At 40.8% G+C, this 13,852-nt stretch overlaps 1 non-coding gene across 1 annotated transcript; it reads left to right on the top strand.

The window, feature by feature from the left end:
• The first annotated feature begins 2,023 nt into the window (after positions 1-2,023).
• On the top strand, positions 2,024-2,130 carry LOC111724451. The gene has a single exon (XR_002772752.1). It is a non-coding gene; the product is annotated as a U6 spliceosomal RNA (small nuclear RNA).
• Positions 2,131-13,852: the final 11,722 nt, after the last annotated feature.

Genomic DNA, 13,852 nt, shown 5'->3' with positions numbered 1-13,852 from the left:
GTTCAAGCCCAGCCCAGGCCAGCTAAACAGCAATGACAACTGCAACCAAAAAATGGTTGTGGTGGATGTCTGTAGTCCTGGCTACTTGGGAGGCAAGAGAAACGCTTGAGCCTAAGAGTTGGAGGTTGCTGTGAGCTGGGATGCTACAGCACGCTACTAAGAATGACAAAGTGAGACTCTGTCTCAAAAGAAAAAAAAAAAAAAAAACATGACATGGCTGGATCTCAAAAAGTATTATACCAAATGAAACAATCCTTACATGAAAGAGTACATGTTACAATACTTTGTTTATATGAGATTCTAAAATAGGTAAAACTAATGTATAGTGGGAAAAAAATTAGAATGATGATTCTACTGGAGGGTGGCGTGGGTTTGGTCACTGTTTGGAAAGTGGTGTTAGTAAATTTTTTGGAATGATGGCAATGTTATTTATAGTTTGATGGGCTTTGTTAAATCTCAAAGAATGCTCACTTCAGATTTGGAAATTTCACTCCATGTAAATTTTACCTCAAAGAAATATACTAAACAACTACAGAACTCTAGTGCAGGGGTCCTCAAACTTTTAAACAGGGGGCCAGTTCACTGTCCCTCAGACCATTGGAGGGCCCTGGGGACGAGTCGGCTGCTAAGCAGGACAGGCAGCAGTGGCAAAAACACCCAGTGGGCCAAATAAATGTCCTAGGTGGGCCGCATGTGGCCCATGGGTCGTAGTTTGAGGATGCCTGCACTAGTGAATGATATGCATGCTGAAGTATCTAGGGAGAAATGTACTAATGTCTGCAATTTACTTAAAATGCTTTGAAAAATAAGATAACAGATGGACAAAAGAATAGCTACATGGATAGGTATATGACATAGCAAGAACAGTAAAATATTAAAGGCAAAATCTAAATGGTCAAAATACAGGTGTTTATTGTAGAATTCCTTCAATCTTGCTGTACATTTGAAGATTTTCATTATAAAATGCTAGAAAGAATAAAGAACATTTTGGGGTCTTGTTTCTAGATAGGTTTGGTGATTAAGAGCAAGGGATTACTGAGTTTGAAGGCCAGCCTTGTAGGTTCTTTATATTAACACAAATCCCTTACACTTAACTTTTTACACGAGTACAGACTTTCATATTCAGTGAATATGAAAATAGTCACTCTCACTTCATCCCTCAATCTGATTGATGTACCTCTCACCTGTGTTCCTTTGACTACTAGAGTTTATATTAATAATACCATTTTCTAACTGGTTTCATCTCTGTACCCCCCTACTAGACAACCACCAATGTCTTGTCTTTCTTTTCTGACTTTGTGTTTCCTTTGCCTAACACAGGACCTGACCCAGACAGTAAACATTCTACCAGGTGAGCTGGCTAGGGCAGTCAGAATCTCTTAGAGGCCATGGATAATATAGAATATTCCCTATGGAGAAGCATGATTTCATGGAAGCAATTCTGCACTTTGAAGGTACTAACTAGATTTTTCATCTAGTTTTTATCCTGCTATATTGCTAACAGAAATACTTTCTAGATGAAGCGTATTGGTATTACTGCAAGCTGACTCACTCAACCTCAGGTCCACTCCCCTTGGAGATAGACATCATCTTTACCAGATTTGTTTGCAGATAATCTGCCAATTATTTGCATTCATGCAAACTTACAAAATGGAAGTGAGTCAAAGACAATTTCCTGCTGTCTTTTAGCTCTTTATAGTTTCTGCTGGCAAGCAAGGATATAGAAACCTGAGGATTTCCATTTCCCAGCTTCCTGAGTGCCATAGGCAGTTGTGTTAGTAGACCTCCCAAGACTGTTAAGTCTGACCTCCCAATCCCTAGACCACAGCTAAGAGTGGGGTTAAACTGACTGCTCCAGTGGTATCTCCTAAGAGGTCCTTTCTGGAGTTCTAGACCAGAACATACTGCTCTAGTTCTTCCTACCATCTGGTAAGCATCTAATTCCCTATATTAAATTCCTTCCTATTTAAAGTGTCTACAGCGGTTCTCTCACTGATCCCTGGGTATAAAAAATTAAAAAGTACTGCTCACTTCGGCAGCACATATACTAAAATTGGAACGATACAGAGAAGATTTGCATGGCCCCTGTGCAAGGATGACACGCAAATTCATGAAGTGTTCCATATTAAAAAAAAAAATAAAGAAGTAAGTTTGAGTGATGAGGGGCAGACCCCTGAGGATGGGTTAGTAGGGAAATATGAGGGTTTGCAGTTTGGATTTTCTCACACCTATTCAAGTAAATGTTGAACCCTACTTTGCATCAAGCACTGGGCTAGGATGGCCTCAAGAGAGTGGTATGCTTTGAGATAGGAGAGCCCACAGTGATAGATGACCGAGAGAAGGAAGGAAAGGTCAGAATGAGAATCCAGGCCAAAGACAGATTTAGTGGAAGAGAGAACGGCTTATTCTCAGTCCTCAAACAGGAACTGCATGTTCAGAATTGTGTGCACAGCATATTCATTTATACTGTCTCATTTCACACCTCTTCTTTTTTTGGTTAACATGTGGGTGCTTCCTATGTGTCAGGCACTTTCCATGTATTTTCTTATTTAACTTTGGACTGTCCCCTTAAGTGGAAACTGTCATTAGCCCCATAACTTGCCTGAGGTCTCAAAGTTAATAAACAGCACTCAAACTCATATCTTTTGATCTAAATCCTTCATTCATAAAGGATAACAAAACCGGAATTTCAGTTCTTCAAAAGACGTAACATGTTCAAAAACCAACATGATACAAACATGAGGAATTTTTATCCTTATCACAGAAAACCTTTTCTCCAAGTTTGAAGATCTTAAGGCAAGAAGAACATTGGCCATGCCGACCCAGGCCTACAGAGGGATCACAGAGGTCCTAGGCCGGCTTAAATCAGATCAAACTCACAATGGACAAAGGGGACAGGAGACAGCGGCAGAGAAGGAAAAGTGGTGGCTGCCACCACAACCTCCTCACTAAGGCAGCTCTCTATGTCCTATGCCATTGTATACAGCTCAGAAGACACCATCCGGGACCTACTAAATGAAAGTGTCCATTGGGAGAGGGAAAAACACACACATGCCCCCTCCACATACAAAAGGACATTTGTGTCAGGCAACCCAAGAGGCTGACACACACCAAGGGCTTGTCCCTCCTCCCTTCACCCTTAGAAAAAGACAAGAAAGGCAGCTTTCTGGGATGCCACAAAGCAAAGAGGGGGAGGCTGTGGCAGGGAAGAGAACAAACCCTCTCCAAAACTGCTGACTTGATTCATCCCCAAAACTGACACAATGCGGAGAGGAAGACTTCAGGAAATGGGCAGATTATGTCCAAGAAAAGATTTCCTGCAAACAGTTAACGGGAAACTTACATGAAAAGCAGGACTAAAAATATACATGCTATTGGGAGCCAGTGGTGAGGGCCCCTGGTTTTTCAAGAACTGATTTAGGAAGCCACTAGGCTTGGGACTCTTCCTGCCCACCAACCTACTGAGATCAGCTTAACACTAGCTTTATTTGCTCCAGAAAAAGCTTATTGGGTACCTGGTGTGATTTAAACTTCAACTCAACATTTATCAAGTCCTCACTGTGTTCTAGGCTTTCTATTCATATTACAGCACAGAAAGAAGGCAGAAGCGGTAGAGTGCCCTACACACACAACATGACTCAATGATGAGAGAAACGCAACAACAGTACAAATGGCAGCCTACGTTTAAGTGAACTTTGGTTATTAAGGAATAAAAAACTCACAATTTACAAGTCTAGGAAGATTTAAAGGATTAGAGAACCTGCATGGAGGTGGCATTGGAATGCAGGAAATTTATTTGTATTTGAAGGCATGTGTGAGTAAGACAAGTCATAGCTCTGACTTGAACAGGAGAAAAAATAAATGCAATGTTAGGAGACTAAAATGTAGCTATTAGGTAGAGTACTGTTTGTTGGTTTTGAGAATGATTCTGAAGGTGTTTATAGGCAGAAGCAGGCATGGTGAGTTCTCTCAGAGCCCAGATTCTGAGCAGAAATTTGAAGATGGAGTTTGTTTCCAGAGGCTTCTCTTTTCTTACACCAGTAGACAACTAATTTTACCAAACATTTATTGAGTCCTAACATTAGCGGATCCCCTGCAGTACCGAATGAAAACAGATCAAGAATCTCAGTTTAACAGGACAGATGCGTCCTGCAAATGACAGAAGGGAGCTAGGTAATGCTGGGCTTTCTTTCAGAGCTTGTCTGGGACCCTGGCAGACCTTGTGCCACCCCATCAGTACACTCCTGATCTAGTGATTTACAGTTTTCTCATTGGGAAATTTTGGGCTCCAGTGACAAAGGAAAATCTTGTAAATAACCATCCTCCAGGCTGGGCACCATAGTTGCTCATGCCTATAATCTCAGCACTCTGGGAGGCCTAGGAGAGTGGGTTGCTGGAGCTCAGGAGTTTGAGACTAGCCTGAGCGAGAGTGAGACACTGTCTCTACGAAAAATTAAAAAAAAAATAGCCAAGCATTGTCATTGTAGTGAGCATCTGTTGTCCTAACTACTCAGGAAGCTAAGGGAAGAGGATCTCTTGAGCCCAAGAGTTTGAGGTTGCTGTGACCTATGATGCCACAGCACTCTACACAGGATGACAGAGTGAGACTATGTCTCAAAACAAACAAACAAATCCTTCTTTCAGGATTATAATGAATAATTTGAAGCCCAAGATCTTCCGGTGGCATATTTTTATACCCAGTGGAAGCTAACTGTGAAGATGTGTTGGAAAACAAAATGAGATGGTCCTGTGCAAGTGAGAGTCCAGAAAGCCTGGGCAGTGAGGACAGTTCTTTTTTCACCACAGGTGATCTATGTCTTTTTTTTTATTATAAAATCCCATAGCTGCTTTTGGTGTCAACTCTCTGTGCTTTGCTGATCTCTCAGCAGCATTTGAGGCACTCCTTGAGAACTCCTTCTTTCCTAAATGCTTCTCCTAAATCCTTTGGATTATATCTGCCACCACCAGTTCCTGCATTTCTGTGTCCCTTTTTAGTTATCACAGGGATTTTTGCTTGTTTTGGGGACACGCATCTCACTCTGTTGCCCTGGATAGAGGGCCATAGCATCATCATAGCTCACAGCAACCTCAAACTCCTGGGCTCAAGTGATCCTCCTGCCTCAGTTTTTCTGTTTTTAGTAGATGGGTCTTGCTGTTGCTCGGGCAGGTCTAGAACTCTTGGGCTCAAGCAATTCACTGGCCTTGGCCTCCCAGAGTGCTAGGATTATAGGCGTGAGCCACTGTGCAGGCCAGGGATCCTTTTAAGGTCTATGATCCCCAAGATTTCATTTTCATTTTTATCTTGTCATATTCTATATACTGCTGGGTCACTTAGATTTCTCTCATTACATGGAACACCCCTAGACTTCTCCAGAATACATCTTAGGACCTACTGGGCTGTCAGGAGCAAAGCTGATAACTTCACTTCCATTTAGCTCCTCTTCCAACAAAATAAATCTCAGGGTCATGGTAAAGAGAAGAAAGCCATTGGATTCAACTACTCAAAAATCTGGTTATTACGCTGGCATCTATGGTGCGCTGTGGAATTCTGACAACTATTGCACTAGCAGGGAAATCCAACAAACCTTGGACCAGGCAACTAGTCTTGCTCCTAAATGCTCCAAATGCTAGACATTCATCTATCACCTTCAGATTCCAAAAGCATTTGGTTCAGCCAATGATAGGATAATCATTTACAACTCAGTACAGAGTTCAGTCAATGGGTTTGATATCCTCACCCTATACCATTTGTTTCTTAAGTCTCCCAAAAGATATAAGGACAGTGGCAGAGCGTGCCAAAGGCACCAAAGAAGCAACTTTGCGAGGCGTTCCTTTTTGCTGCAGTCTCAGAAATGGCAGGCCGTGAGGGAACAGGACTTTTTATCCCACTAGAAAATAGAGCAAAATGCCCCACAGCAAAGTCAGAGTCAAGACTTAGTTACAAAGGCCGGAAAGTAATAAGAACGGAATGATATACTTCATCTTCCAACAATCCATACCACTCTTTTATGAGGAAAAGAACAAGGTGGGAGAAAGAATTAACAGTATTGTACAAAAGAAAATAAAATTCCTCCCCTATAGAAGAAGAAAACTTTCTACTCGTTCTCCATCTCTTTGCCTCATGTCCAGCTAACGGTGAGAAATAGAAAGCATTCTGTCAATAACTAAATACTGGCCAGGTACGTTGGCTCAGACCTGTATAGTGATCCTAGCACTGAGGGAGGCCAAAGTGGGAGGATCACTTGAGGCCAGGAGTTCAAGACCAGCCTGAGCAACATAGTGAGGAGCTGTGTCTTTAATTTTTTAACTTTAACTTTAATTTAATTTCTTAATTAAAAAAACAGCCAGGTTTGGTGGTGCCTATAGTCCCAGATACTCAGGAGGAAAAGCCAGTTCAACAATGCAGTGCGCTATGACTGAGCTGCTGCACTCTAGCTTGAGTGACAAAGTAACACCCTGTCTCTAAAATATAATAATAATAATAATTAAAAAAAATAGCAATTGAGTTCCTCTCCACATTCCACAAGGCACATTCTATGTAGAGCCTGTTCCAAACCGAGGTAGAAGCCACATCTATTTTTGGAATATAAAGCAGCACAGAAGCAGTCCAAGTCAGAAGTAATATTAGGAGTTTGGAGCTGTGAGCAACTGCTCTGGTTCTGGGTAGTATGAAAAGGCTCTATAAGCAACAGACCTATGGTTGGGCCAAGTTAGTGTGAAGACCTATTATGTCATCCTTTCAAGTTAACCTTTCTTCTTTGGATCAATTATCCAAGAATGTCTAAACATGTAATAATAACTACCAACTTCTTACACAGACAAATAAAAGTCTTTCATAAAGCATAAAATGTTAAATACCACATCACTGAATCTTTAGAAGAACACAGTGAAGTGGGTTATCTGTCACCATCACCATCATCATAATAGCATTTAACATTAATTTTTGTGCCAGATACTGCACTGTTGGATAATATAATATCTATTCACAATCCCTTTATTTCTCATTTGACTTCATTACAGAGTCTAGAAAAGTAGAATGTTTGCTGCTTAGTAAATGGAGGTATCCACATGTCACAGTTTTGGACAACACAACATAAATGGAAATCTCCTGGGGCTCTTGGGAAACTTTTGATTTTCTTGGTATGAGACTGAAAGCCAACACACTAGGTGGCTAGATGGGAAGATAAACTAAGCATCACTGATTGCAACACCAAGTCTCTAAACTAAAGGAGGCAACTGCTTATTCTATACTTCTTGAAATGTGGGAAAAGTGAACTATTTGTTTAAACTACCGTCAATCTGCTTTTCTCTTACTGAAAAAGAAATAAACAGAATATTTCTGAGATAGATTCTTACCATGGGCTTAGTCAAGGTTATTTAAAGTACACAGGTGACAGAAATAGAGTTCAAGCCTTTGTCTGACAGATCAAGCTGTGACTCTTAACCATTACACTAATAAGGATACACAGTGGTGCAAAAACCAGGTCTCTGAATGACTAGCCTGATGGTTGCTTTGGTTGGCAGGATCAGCCATCTTAACAATGGTTACAGGTATTCTCATCACAAAATTCTACATTTGGGGTACATCTTAATAATACATTCCAAAAAACAATGACTCTAATATTACCGACTCTCAGACTAGAAGCTAAGAATTCAACTTATTGAATCAGCATCAGACATCGTTTCCTTATTCCCTTCTTGACAAGTCTATCGCCCTCTTCTTTCATTATGAATTTCTTTCACATTTGAAATTCAGAAAAATTCAGCACCTGCCTCCAGAAACTTTCCCTTTTCTTTTTGCACACCCATTTGGGTTTTCAAGATGGTCACAAATAAACTCTGCCTTTTATATAACAAACAAGTGTCACCTCAACAGATGAAACATCTGATAACACTTAAAAAATAAACAGCAGACTCTTTTTGGAGGGTCACTTATCCCCTACAATAAAGCAAATTGGAAGATCATTAAAAATATTTCAAAGCCCCAAACAACACTGAACTGATGGCAGCAGTGATCAGCTGTTGGCAGCTGCTAGGGTTTTCATGGTTTTACTCTCAAGTGAAATGCACTCCTCATCTGTGGTTATGACTAGCCATTACATAGGAGAATTAATAGGGCTGCTTTTAGCTGTCATGGAAAGCTTAAGATGTGTTCTTTATGTGAATCCCTAAGAGCAGATGTCCCCTCTGCAAAGCTGATAGGTCACCTGCCTCAACCAATTAGCTAATTGTCTGAAATCACTCCTCATAGATTAAGAAAAACTGTCTTGTGAATGAACTCTGTTCATACAGAGAGCAAGAGCCTTTTGTTTCTTTTTGAAGACCCAATTCAACAGTCAGGACCCTTCCATCTCCAAAACTCTACATTCTACAAATGTGAACAATCAGCTTCAATGAATGAATCCTTCCGGCTTTATAGCGAATGAGTGCTTTTTTGACTACGGGTTGTTTTTCTTTTTAAAGAGAAAATTGTTTTATAAGTGTAGCTTCCTGACTGCACCAGGTGTGAAATGATAAATAAAAGAACAAGCAGTTGTGTTGACCATCTTTGGCTGTTCCCTTCAAAGCAGCACACAGAATAATGTCTTTCTGGATGTTTCTTATTCTGCTGACCAAGTTGTCTTTCTGGAGGGGAGAGGGGTGAAAGAAATCTATAGACTGATGGCCCAATTCTAATCAAAACACAGCATCAAATCCTAAAAGTTCAGGGCTCTCCGGGAAACTGATAGCCAACTTTCACTGAAAAGAGAAGCATGAGTAACGTCTTTTTTGTGGTTAATACTAGGAACTGGAGATAATCTTCATTTTGGCCTACTGTGATGAACTAACATGGACTGAGAATCAATCACCTTGCACTGAGTGACAAGACACCTTTATTTACATCATCTGCACATTGCCTCTCACTGACTATTTTCCTCCTTCCAAATACAGAGCTGTTTCATTCAGATTTCTGAACTTTTCATGTGCCATTCCCCCTACAACTTTGAACTCTTTCTTCAAAAGTCTAAAATCCACAAATGAGGCATGGACAAAAGGAAAAGCCTATACCTCTCACATCTGGAATGCTAAGAAAGCTTCACTGGAGATATGGGGAAAGAGCTAAAAAGGCTGAGCAAAGAGGCTCGTGCCTGTGATCCAACACTTTGGGAGGCCAAGGTAAGAGGACTGCTTGAGGCCAGGAGTTTGAGACCAGCCTGGGCAACACAGTGAGACCCTATGTCTACCCCCCAAATTTTAAAACTAGCCAGGAGTGGGCAGCGCCCATGGCTCAGTGGGTAGGGCACCAGACACATACACCAAGGCTGGCAGGTTCGAACCCTACCGGGGCCAGCTAAAATCAACAATGACAACTGCAACAACAACAACAACAAAAAATAGCCGGGTGTTGTGGCAGGCGCCTGTAGCTACCTGGGAGGCTGAGGCAAGAGAATTGCTTAAGCTCAGGAGTTTGAGGTTGCTGTGAGCTGTGATGCCACAGCACTCTACCCAGGGCAACAACTTGAGACTCTGTCTCAAAAAAAAAAAAGAAAAAAGAAAGAAAAGAAAAGAAAAGAAAAAACTAGCCAGGTGTGGTGACATGCACCTGTAGTCCCAGGTACTCAGAAGACTGAGGCAGGAGGATCACTTAAGCACAGGAGTTCAAGGCTGCAGTGAGCTATGATCATGCCATTGTTCTCCAGCCTGAGTAATGAAGCAAGACCCTGATTCAAAACAAACAAAAAGAGCTTTAAAAAAAAAAAAAGAATAGACAGGATTTTAACAAGATGGAGTGAGGAGTAAAAGAAAGTGCCTCCAAAAAGAGAGAGAATAAAGGGTACTTAGCATGTGATAGCTACTATGTTAAACACTTCCACAAAAATTCTCATTCATACCTTACAACAAATGACCCTAAGAAAGGCTGTATCTCTCAAAGCCTTTAACCAGTTTAAGAAATCTGCCCAAGGTTACAGAGTGAATAAGAGCTGAACCAAGGTCTCAAACCCATATCTGGCTTTAGATTCTCCCTTTTCTCATCACACTGGAGAGCAACAGCATGGAAAGAGGAAATGGCAAGGCTCAATGAAGGAAAGGTAACTGAGCCAGGCGGTGGACTAGCATACGGCAAGTTCCCAGTATCTGTTCTTTGGGAGTCATCATTTCAAGAAAAGGACATAGCTGGCATTCTTTCTTTCTTTCTTTGGGATACCACACCATTCTCTTGTTCCTTTTCTCCTCTCCCATCTTCCCTTCTTTCACTCCTTGCTCCCTCTCTCTTTCACATCTCTTCTCCCCATGTTCTTCCCTTTCTCTAATATAAAATAAACTTAAACTTTTATATTCTAAAAGAAATAAAAATAAAGAAAAAATAAAAGATGAGGTGGGATCTCACCTAATGTGCACATTGTGAGGGTGTATAACATGCCCCCTGGGTGAGGGGCTCTTCTACAAATGGAACTTTGCCCTGGAAGTGAGAACAATGTAACCTAAATATTGTACCCTTGTATTAATTTGAATAAAGTTTGAAAAAAAAAATAAAGAAAAGGACCCTATGAGACTGACCCAAGAGTGATATTAGGTATAACCAGAATGAAGGGTTTAACTCTGTCATCCTGGCTGAAGTGCAATGGTGCTACTATGTATCATAGCCTGAACTCCTGGGCTCAAGTAGTCTTCCTTCCTGAGCCCTCAAACAGCTGGGACTACAGGCATGCACCACCATGCCTAGCTAATTTTTAAATTTTTCTGCAGAGATAGGGTCTCCCTATGTTGCCCAGATTGGACTCCAACTACTGGCTTCATTCAAGTCATCCTCCTGCCATGGCCCCCCAGAATGCTGGGATTACAGGCATGAGCCACTGCATTTGGCCATATCTTTTTTTTTTTTGAGACATAGGCTTATTTTGTTGCCCTCAGTAGAGTACCATGGCATCATAGCTCACAGCAACCTCAAGCTCTTGGGCTCAAACTACCTTCTTGCCTCAGCCTCCTGAGTAGCTGGGACAACAGGTGCCCACCACACCTAGCTATTTTTAGAGATAAGGTCTCACTCTTGCTCAGGCAATCTGCCAGTCTCAGCCTCCCAGCATGTTAGGATTATAGACATGAGCCACCACACCTGGTCTTAAGTCATATCTTTTAAGAAACCATCAGCAGTCCTGGAGCTGATGACCCTAGCTCAGGACCGTGATACTGCTTCTTTCATCACCTGCATTTGACAACATAGCTAAACTGAATTTAAATGCTACCTAAGCCTTAATCCCAATGTCTGCTTAGCATATTCAAAAGCAATGACTATTCAAGGAGAGTAAGTGGGTACCTCCTGTCACACCTATATTTAGTATGCTATACTGATGCCCCAAATATATCTTATGGTCATTTGCCATTTACTACCATTATCCTCTTTCTTATTTCTCTATTCACAGGCTCTAAAATAAGGCCTAAAACATAGCTGAGTTGAGAAACAGCTCAATAAAAGTTTGCTGAAGAAATGACACATAAAAATTTTCAATAAATGTTTGCTGAATGAATAAATTAAGCAGATACTTTTGTTAGAAAAAGTGGATGAGAGATGATAAGCCACAGACTCAAGGTTAAAGAAATAGGGTATAATGTAAAGTAAAATGGTATAAATATAAGCTGGATCCTTTACCAGAGCTGGGGTCACCTTGAATCATAGGAGTTTGACTTCACTTTATAGCAGCGGTTCTCAACCTGTGGGTCGTGACCCCTTTGGGGGGTGTCTTGCATATCAGATATTTACATTATGATTCATAACTGTAGCAAAATTACAGTTATGAAGTAGCAACGAAAATAATTTTACGGTTGGGGGTCACCACAACATGAGGAATTGTATTAAAGGGTCATGGCATTAGGAAGATTGAGAACCACTGCTTTATAGGCAACAAGAAAGAATGTTGCTGAGGATGAAAAAATCTTGGCAGCATATACAAAGGGTGCCCTCCAAAATGAATACACATTTTAGGAAAGGAAGAAACTATTACATTTGCAATACTCAAGTCATGTTTGACTTGTCAGTTGCAAGAGGCGCTCAATGTGATGTATGTTCAACTTTTGTTATGGGTGTATATTGACTATTACGAGCACTACTCAGTGATGAGAGAGAATAAAATAACATCTTTTGCAGCAACTTGGATGAAACTGGAGGCCATTATCCTAAGTGAAGTAACCCAGGAACACAAAAGTAAGTATTGCATGTTCTCACTTATAAGTGGGAACTAAACTGTGGCTACACAGGACACACAGAATGGTATATGGACGCTGGACAAGGAGGTGGCCAGGAGAGGGTGAGGGATGAAGAATTACTTTCAGGGTACAATATACATTACTTGCGTGATGGGTACACCAAAAGCCCAGATTCTAAGACTATATAATATATACATGTTTGAATTTAACTTGCAATCTCCCAAATCTATTAAAATAAAAACAAATTCAATAAAAAATATTGGGCATAGTAGTGGGAAGGGTGCTACCCAAAATGGTTCTAGACATGGGGGAGAAAACATGTTTAAGTTACCAAACAACCTATACGGTTGAGAAAGCAGAGAACTCCCAGAAGGGAGAACAGAAAGATGGGTGGAAAGCAGGATCCCTGTCTCTGTTTCACAAAACTCACTTTTGTATTAAGTTACCAAGGGTCTCATTCCCTCACTGCTCCCTTCTTACTGACAGTTTGTCCTCGGTCTCAGTATTCTTCTCTTCAAGGATCTTCTTCCTTCTCAAAATTTCTGATCTAAGTTATTGCCTGAATGAATAAGTGCAATGTGAAACAGTCTTAAAGCTGTTTAAAAATGCCTCAGAATCTCCAGCTTCTGTGGAAGGGAGAGACAGGCCCATGTATATTGTTTTCTTAGTCCTATGGATAAGGACAAACTTTGTCTAACAAATTCTGGACAGAGCCAAAGGGAGTGAAAGGATTTCTCTCTGCTTTCCCTATTGAAGTACAGCAGAAATAAATATATGGAGGACCTCTTCCTGTGGTACATAGAAGTTCTCTCAGAGAAGAAGAAAAAAAATTGGCCTACAATTTCAGTTTTCCTTGTCTTTTGCTTTCACTCTAGTGAATGTTATTAACTGAGGAAGTCACCCCCATCCTCCTTTCTTTTCTCAAGATCTTCCTCACACCTCATCACCCCCCTCCTTACCTCTAATGTTGAATTTATACTCCTCCTTCAAGGCCTACCTCAAATGCCACCTCCTCCAGTCTGTTGCCCTTGACCTTTTGAATGGAATGCAAACCCTCCCTCATCTAAACCCCTTCAACACTCTGTACCTTTTGTTACATATCACAAAAAGACAGTGGAGCAGCTTCTTATGAATGTGTCTTAATCTTCCCACTCTATTCCTTTCAAGAGAAATTAATTCTGAGGTCAGGGACCATACTATTCAGACAGCCCCTAGTATAGCACATTTACTTAGTATAAGCAGGGGGGGCTCTCAAATACTTAAAACGAATTAATGAAAACATAGTTTTCCTATATATTATTTTCCTATATATATATGACTATCACAACTGTACAAATTAAAAAAAAAAATGAAGCCTCAGAAAAGTTAAGTGGTTCAGAAAAGAGGCCATCTTTCTCAAAGAAGTTGAGATAGAAAGGTCAGCACATAAATGGGTTCAGAGGTAAATGTGGGTACCTCTTGGGTAACTGATCCCATCTTTTATTGAATAACCACTGAAAACATAAATTAGTACTTTTGGGGAAATCAATTTGTCAATATGTGTATCAAAAGCCTTAAGGAACCATATAGGCTAGGCGCCTGTGGCTCAAGTGGCTAAGGCGCCAGCCATATACACCTAAGGTGGTGGGTTCAAATCCAGCCCGGGCCCACCAAACAACAATGATGGCTG

This window comes from Otolemur garnettii, unplaced genomic scaffold (genome assembly GCF_000181295.1).
Source record: "Otolemur garnettii isolate 467f Iridium unplaced genomic scaffold, OtoGar3 scaffold00001, whole genome shotgun sequence".
Lineage (NCBI taxonomy): Eukaryota > Metazoa > Chordata > Mammalia > Primates > Galagidae > Otolemur > Otolemur garnettii.
Note: the sequence above shows the minus strand (reverse complement) of the source record. Positions and strands in the feature narration are given on the sequence as shown.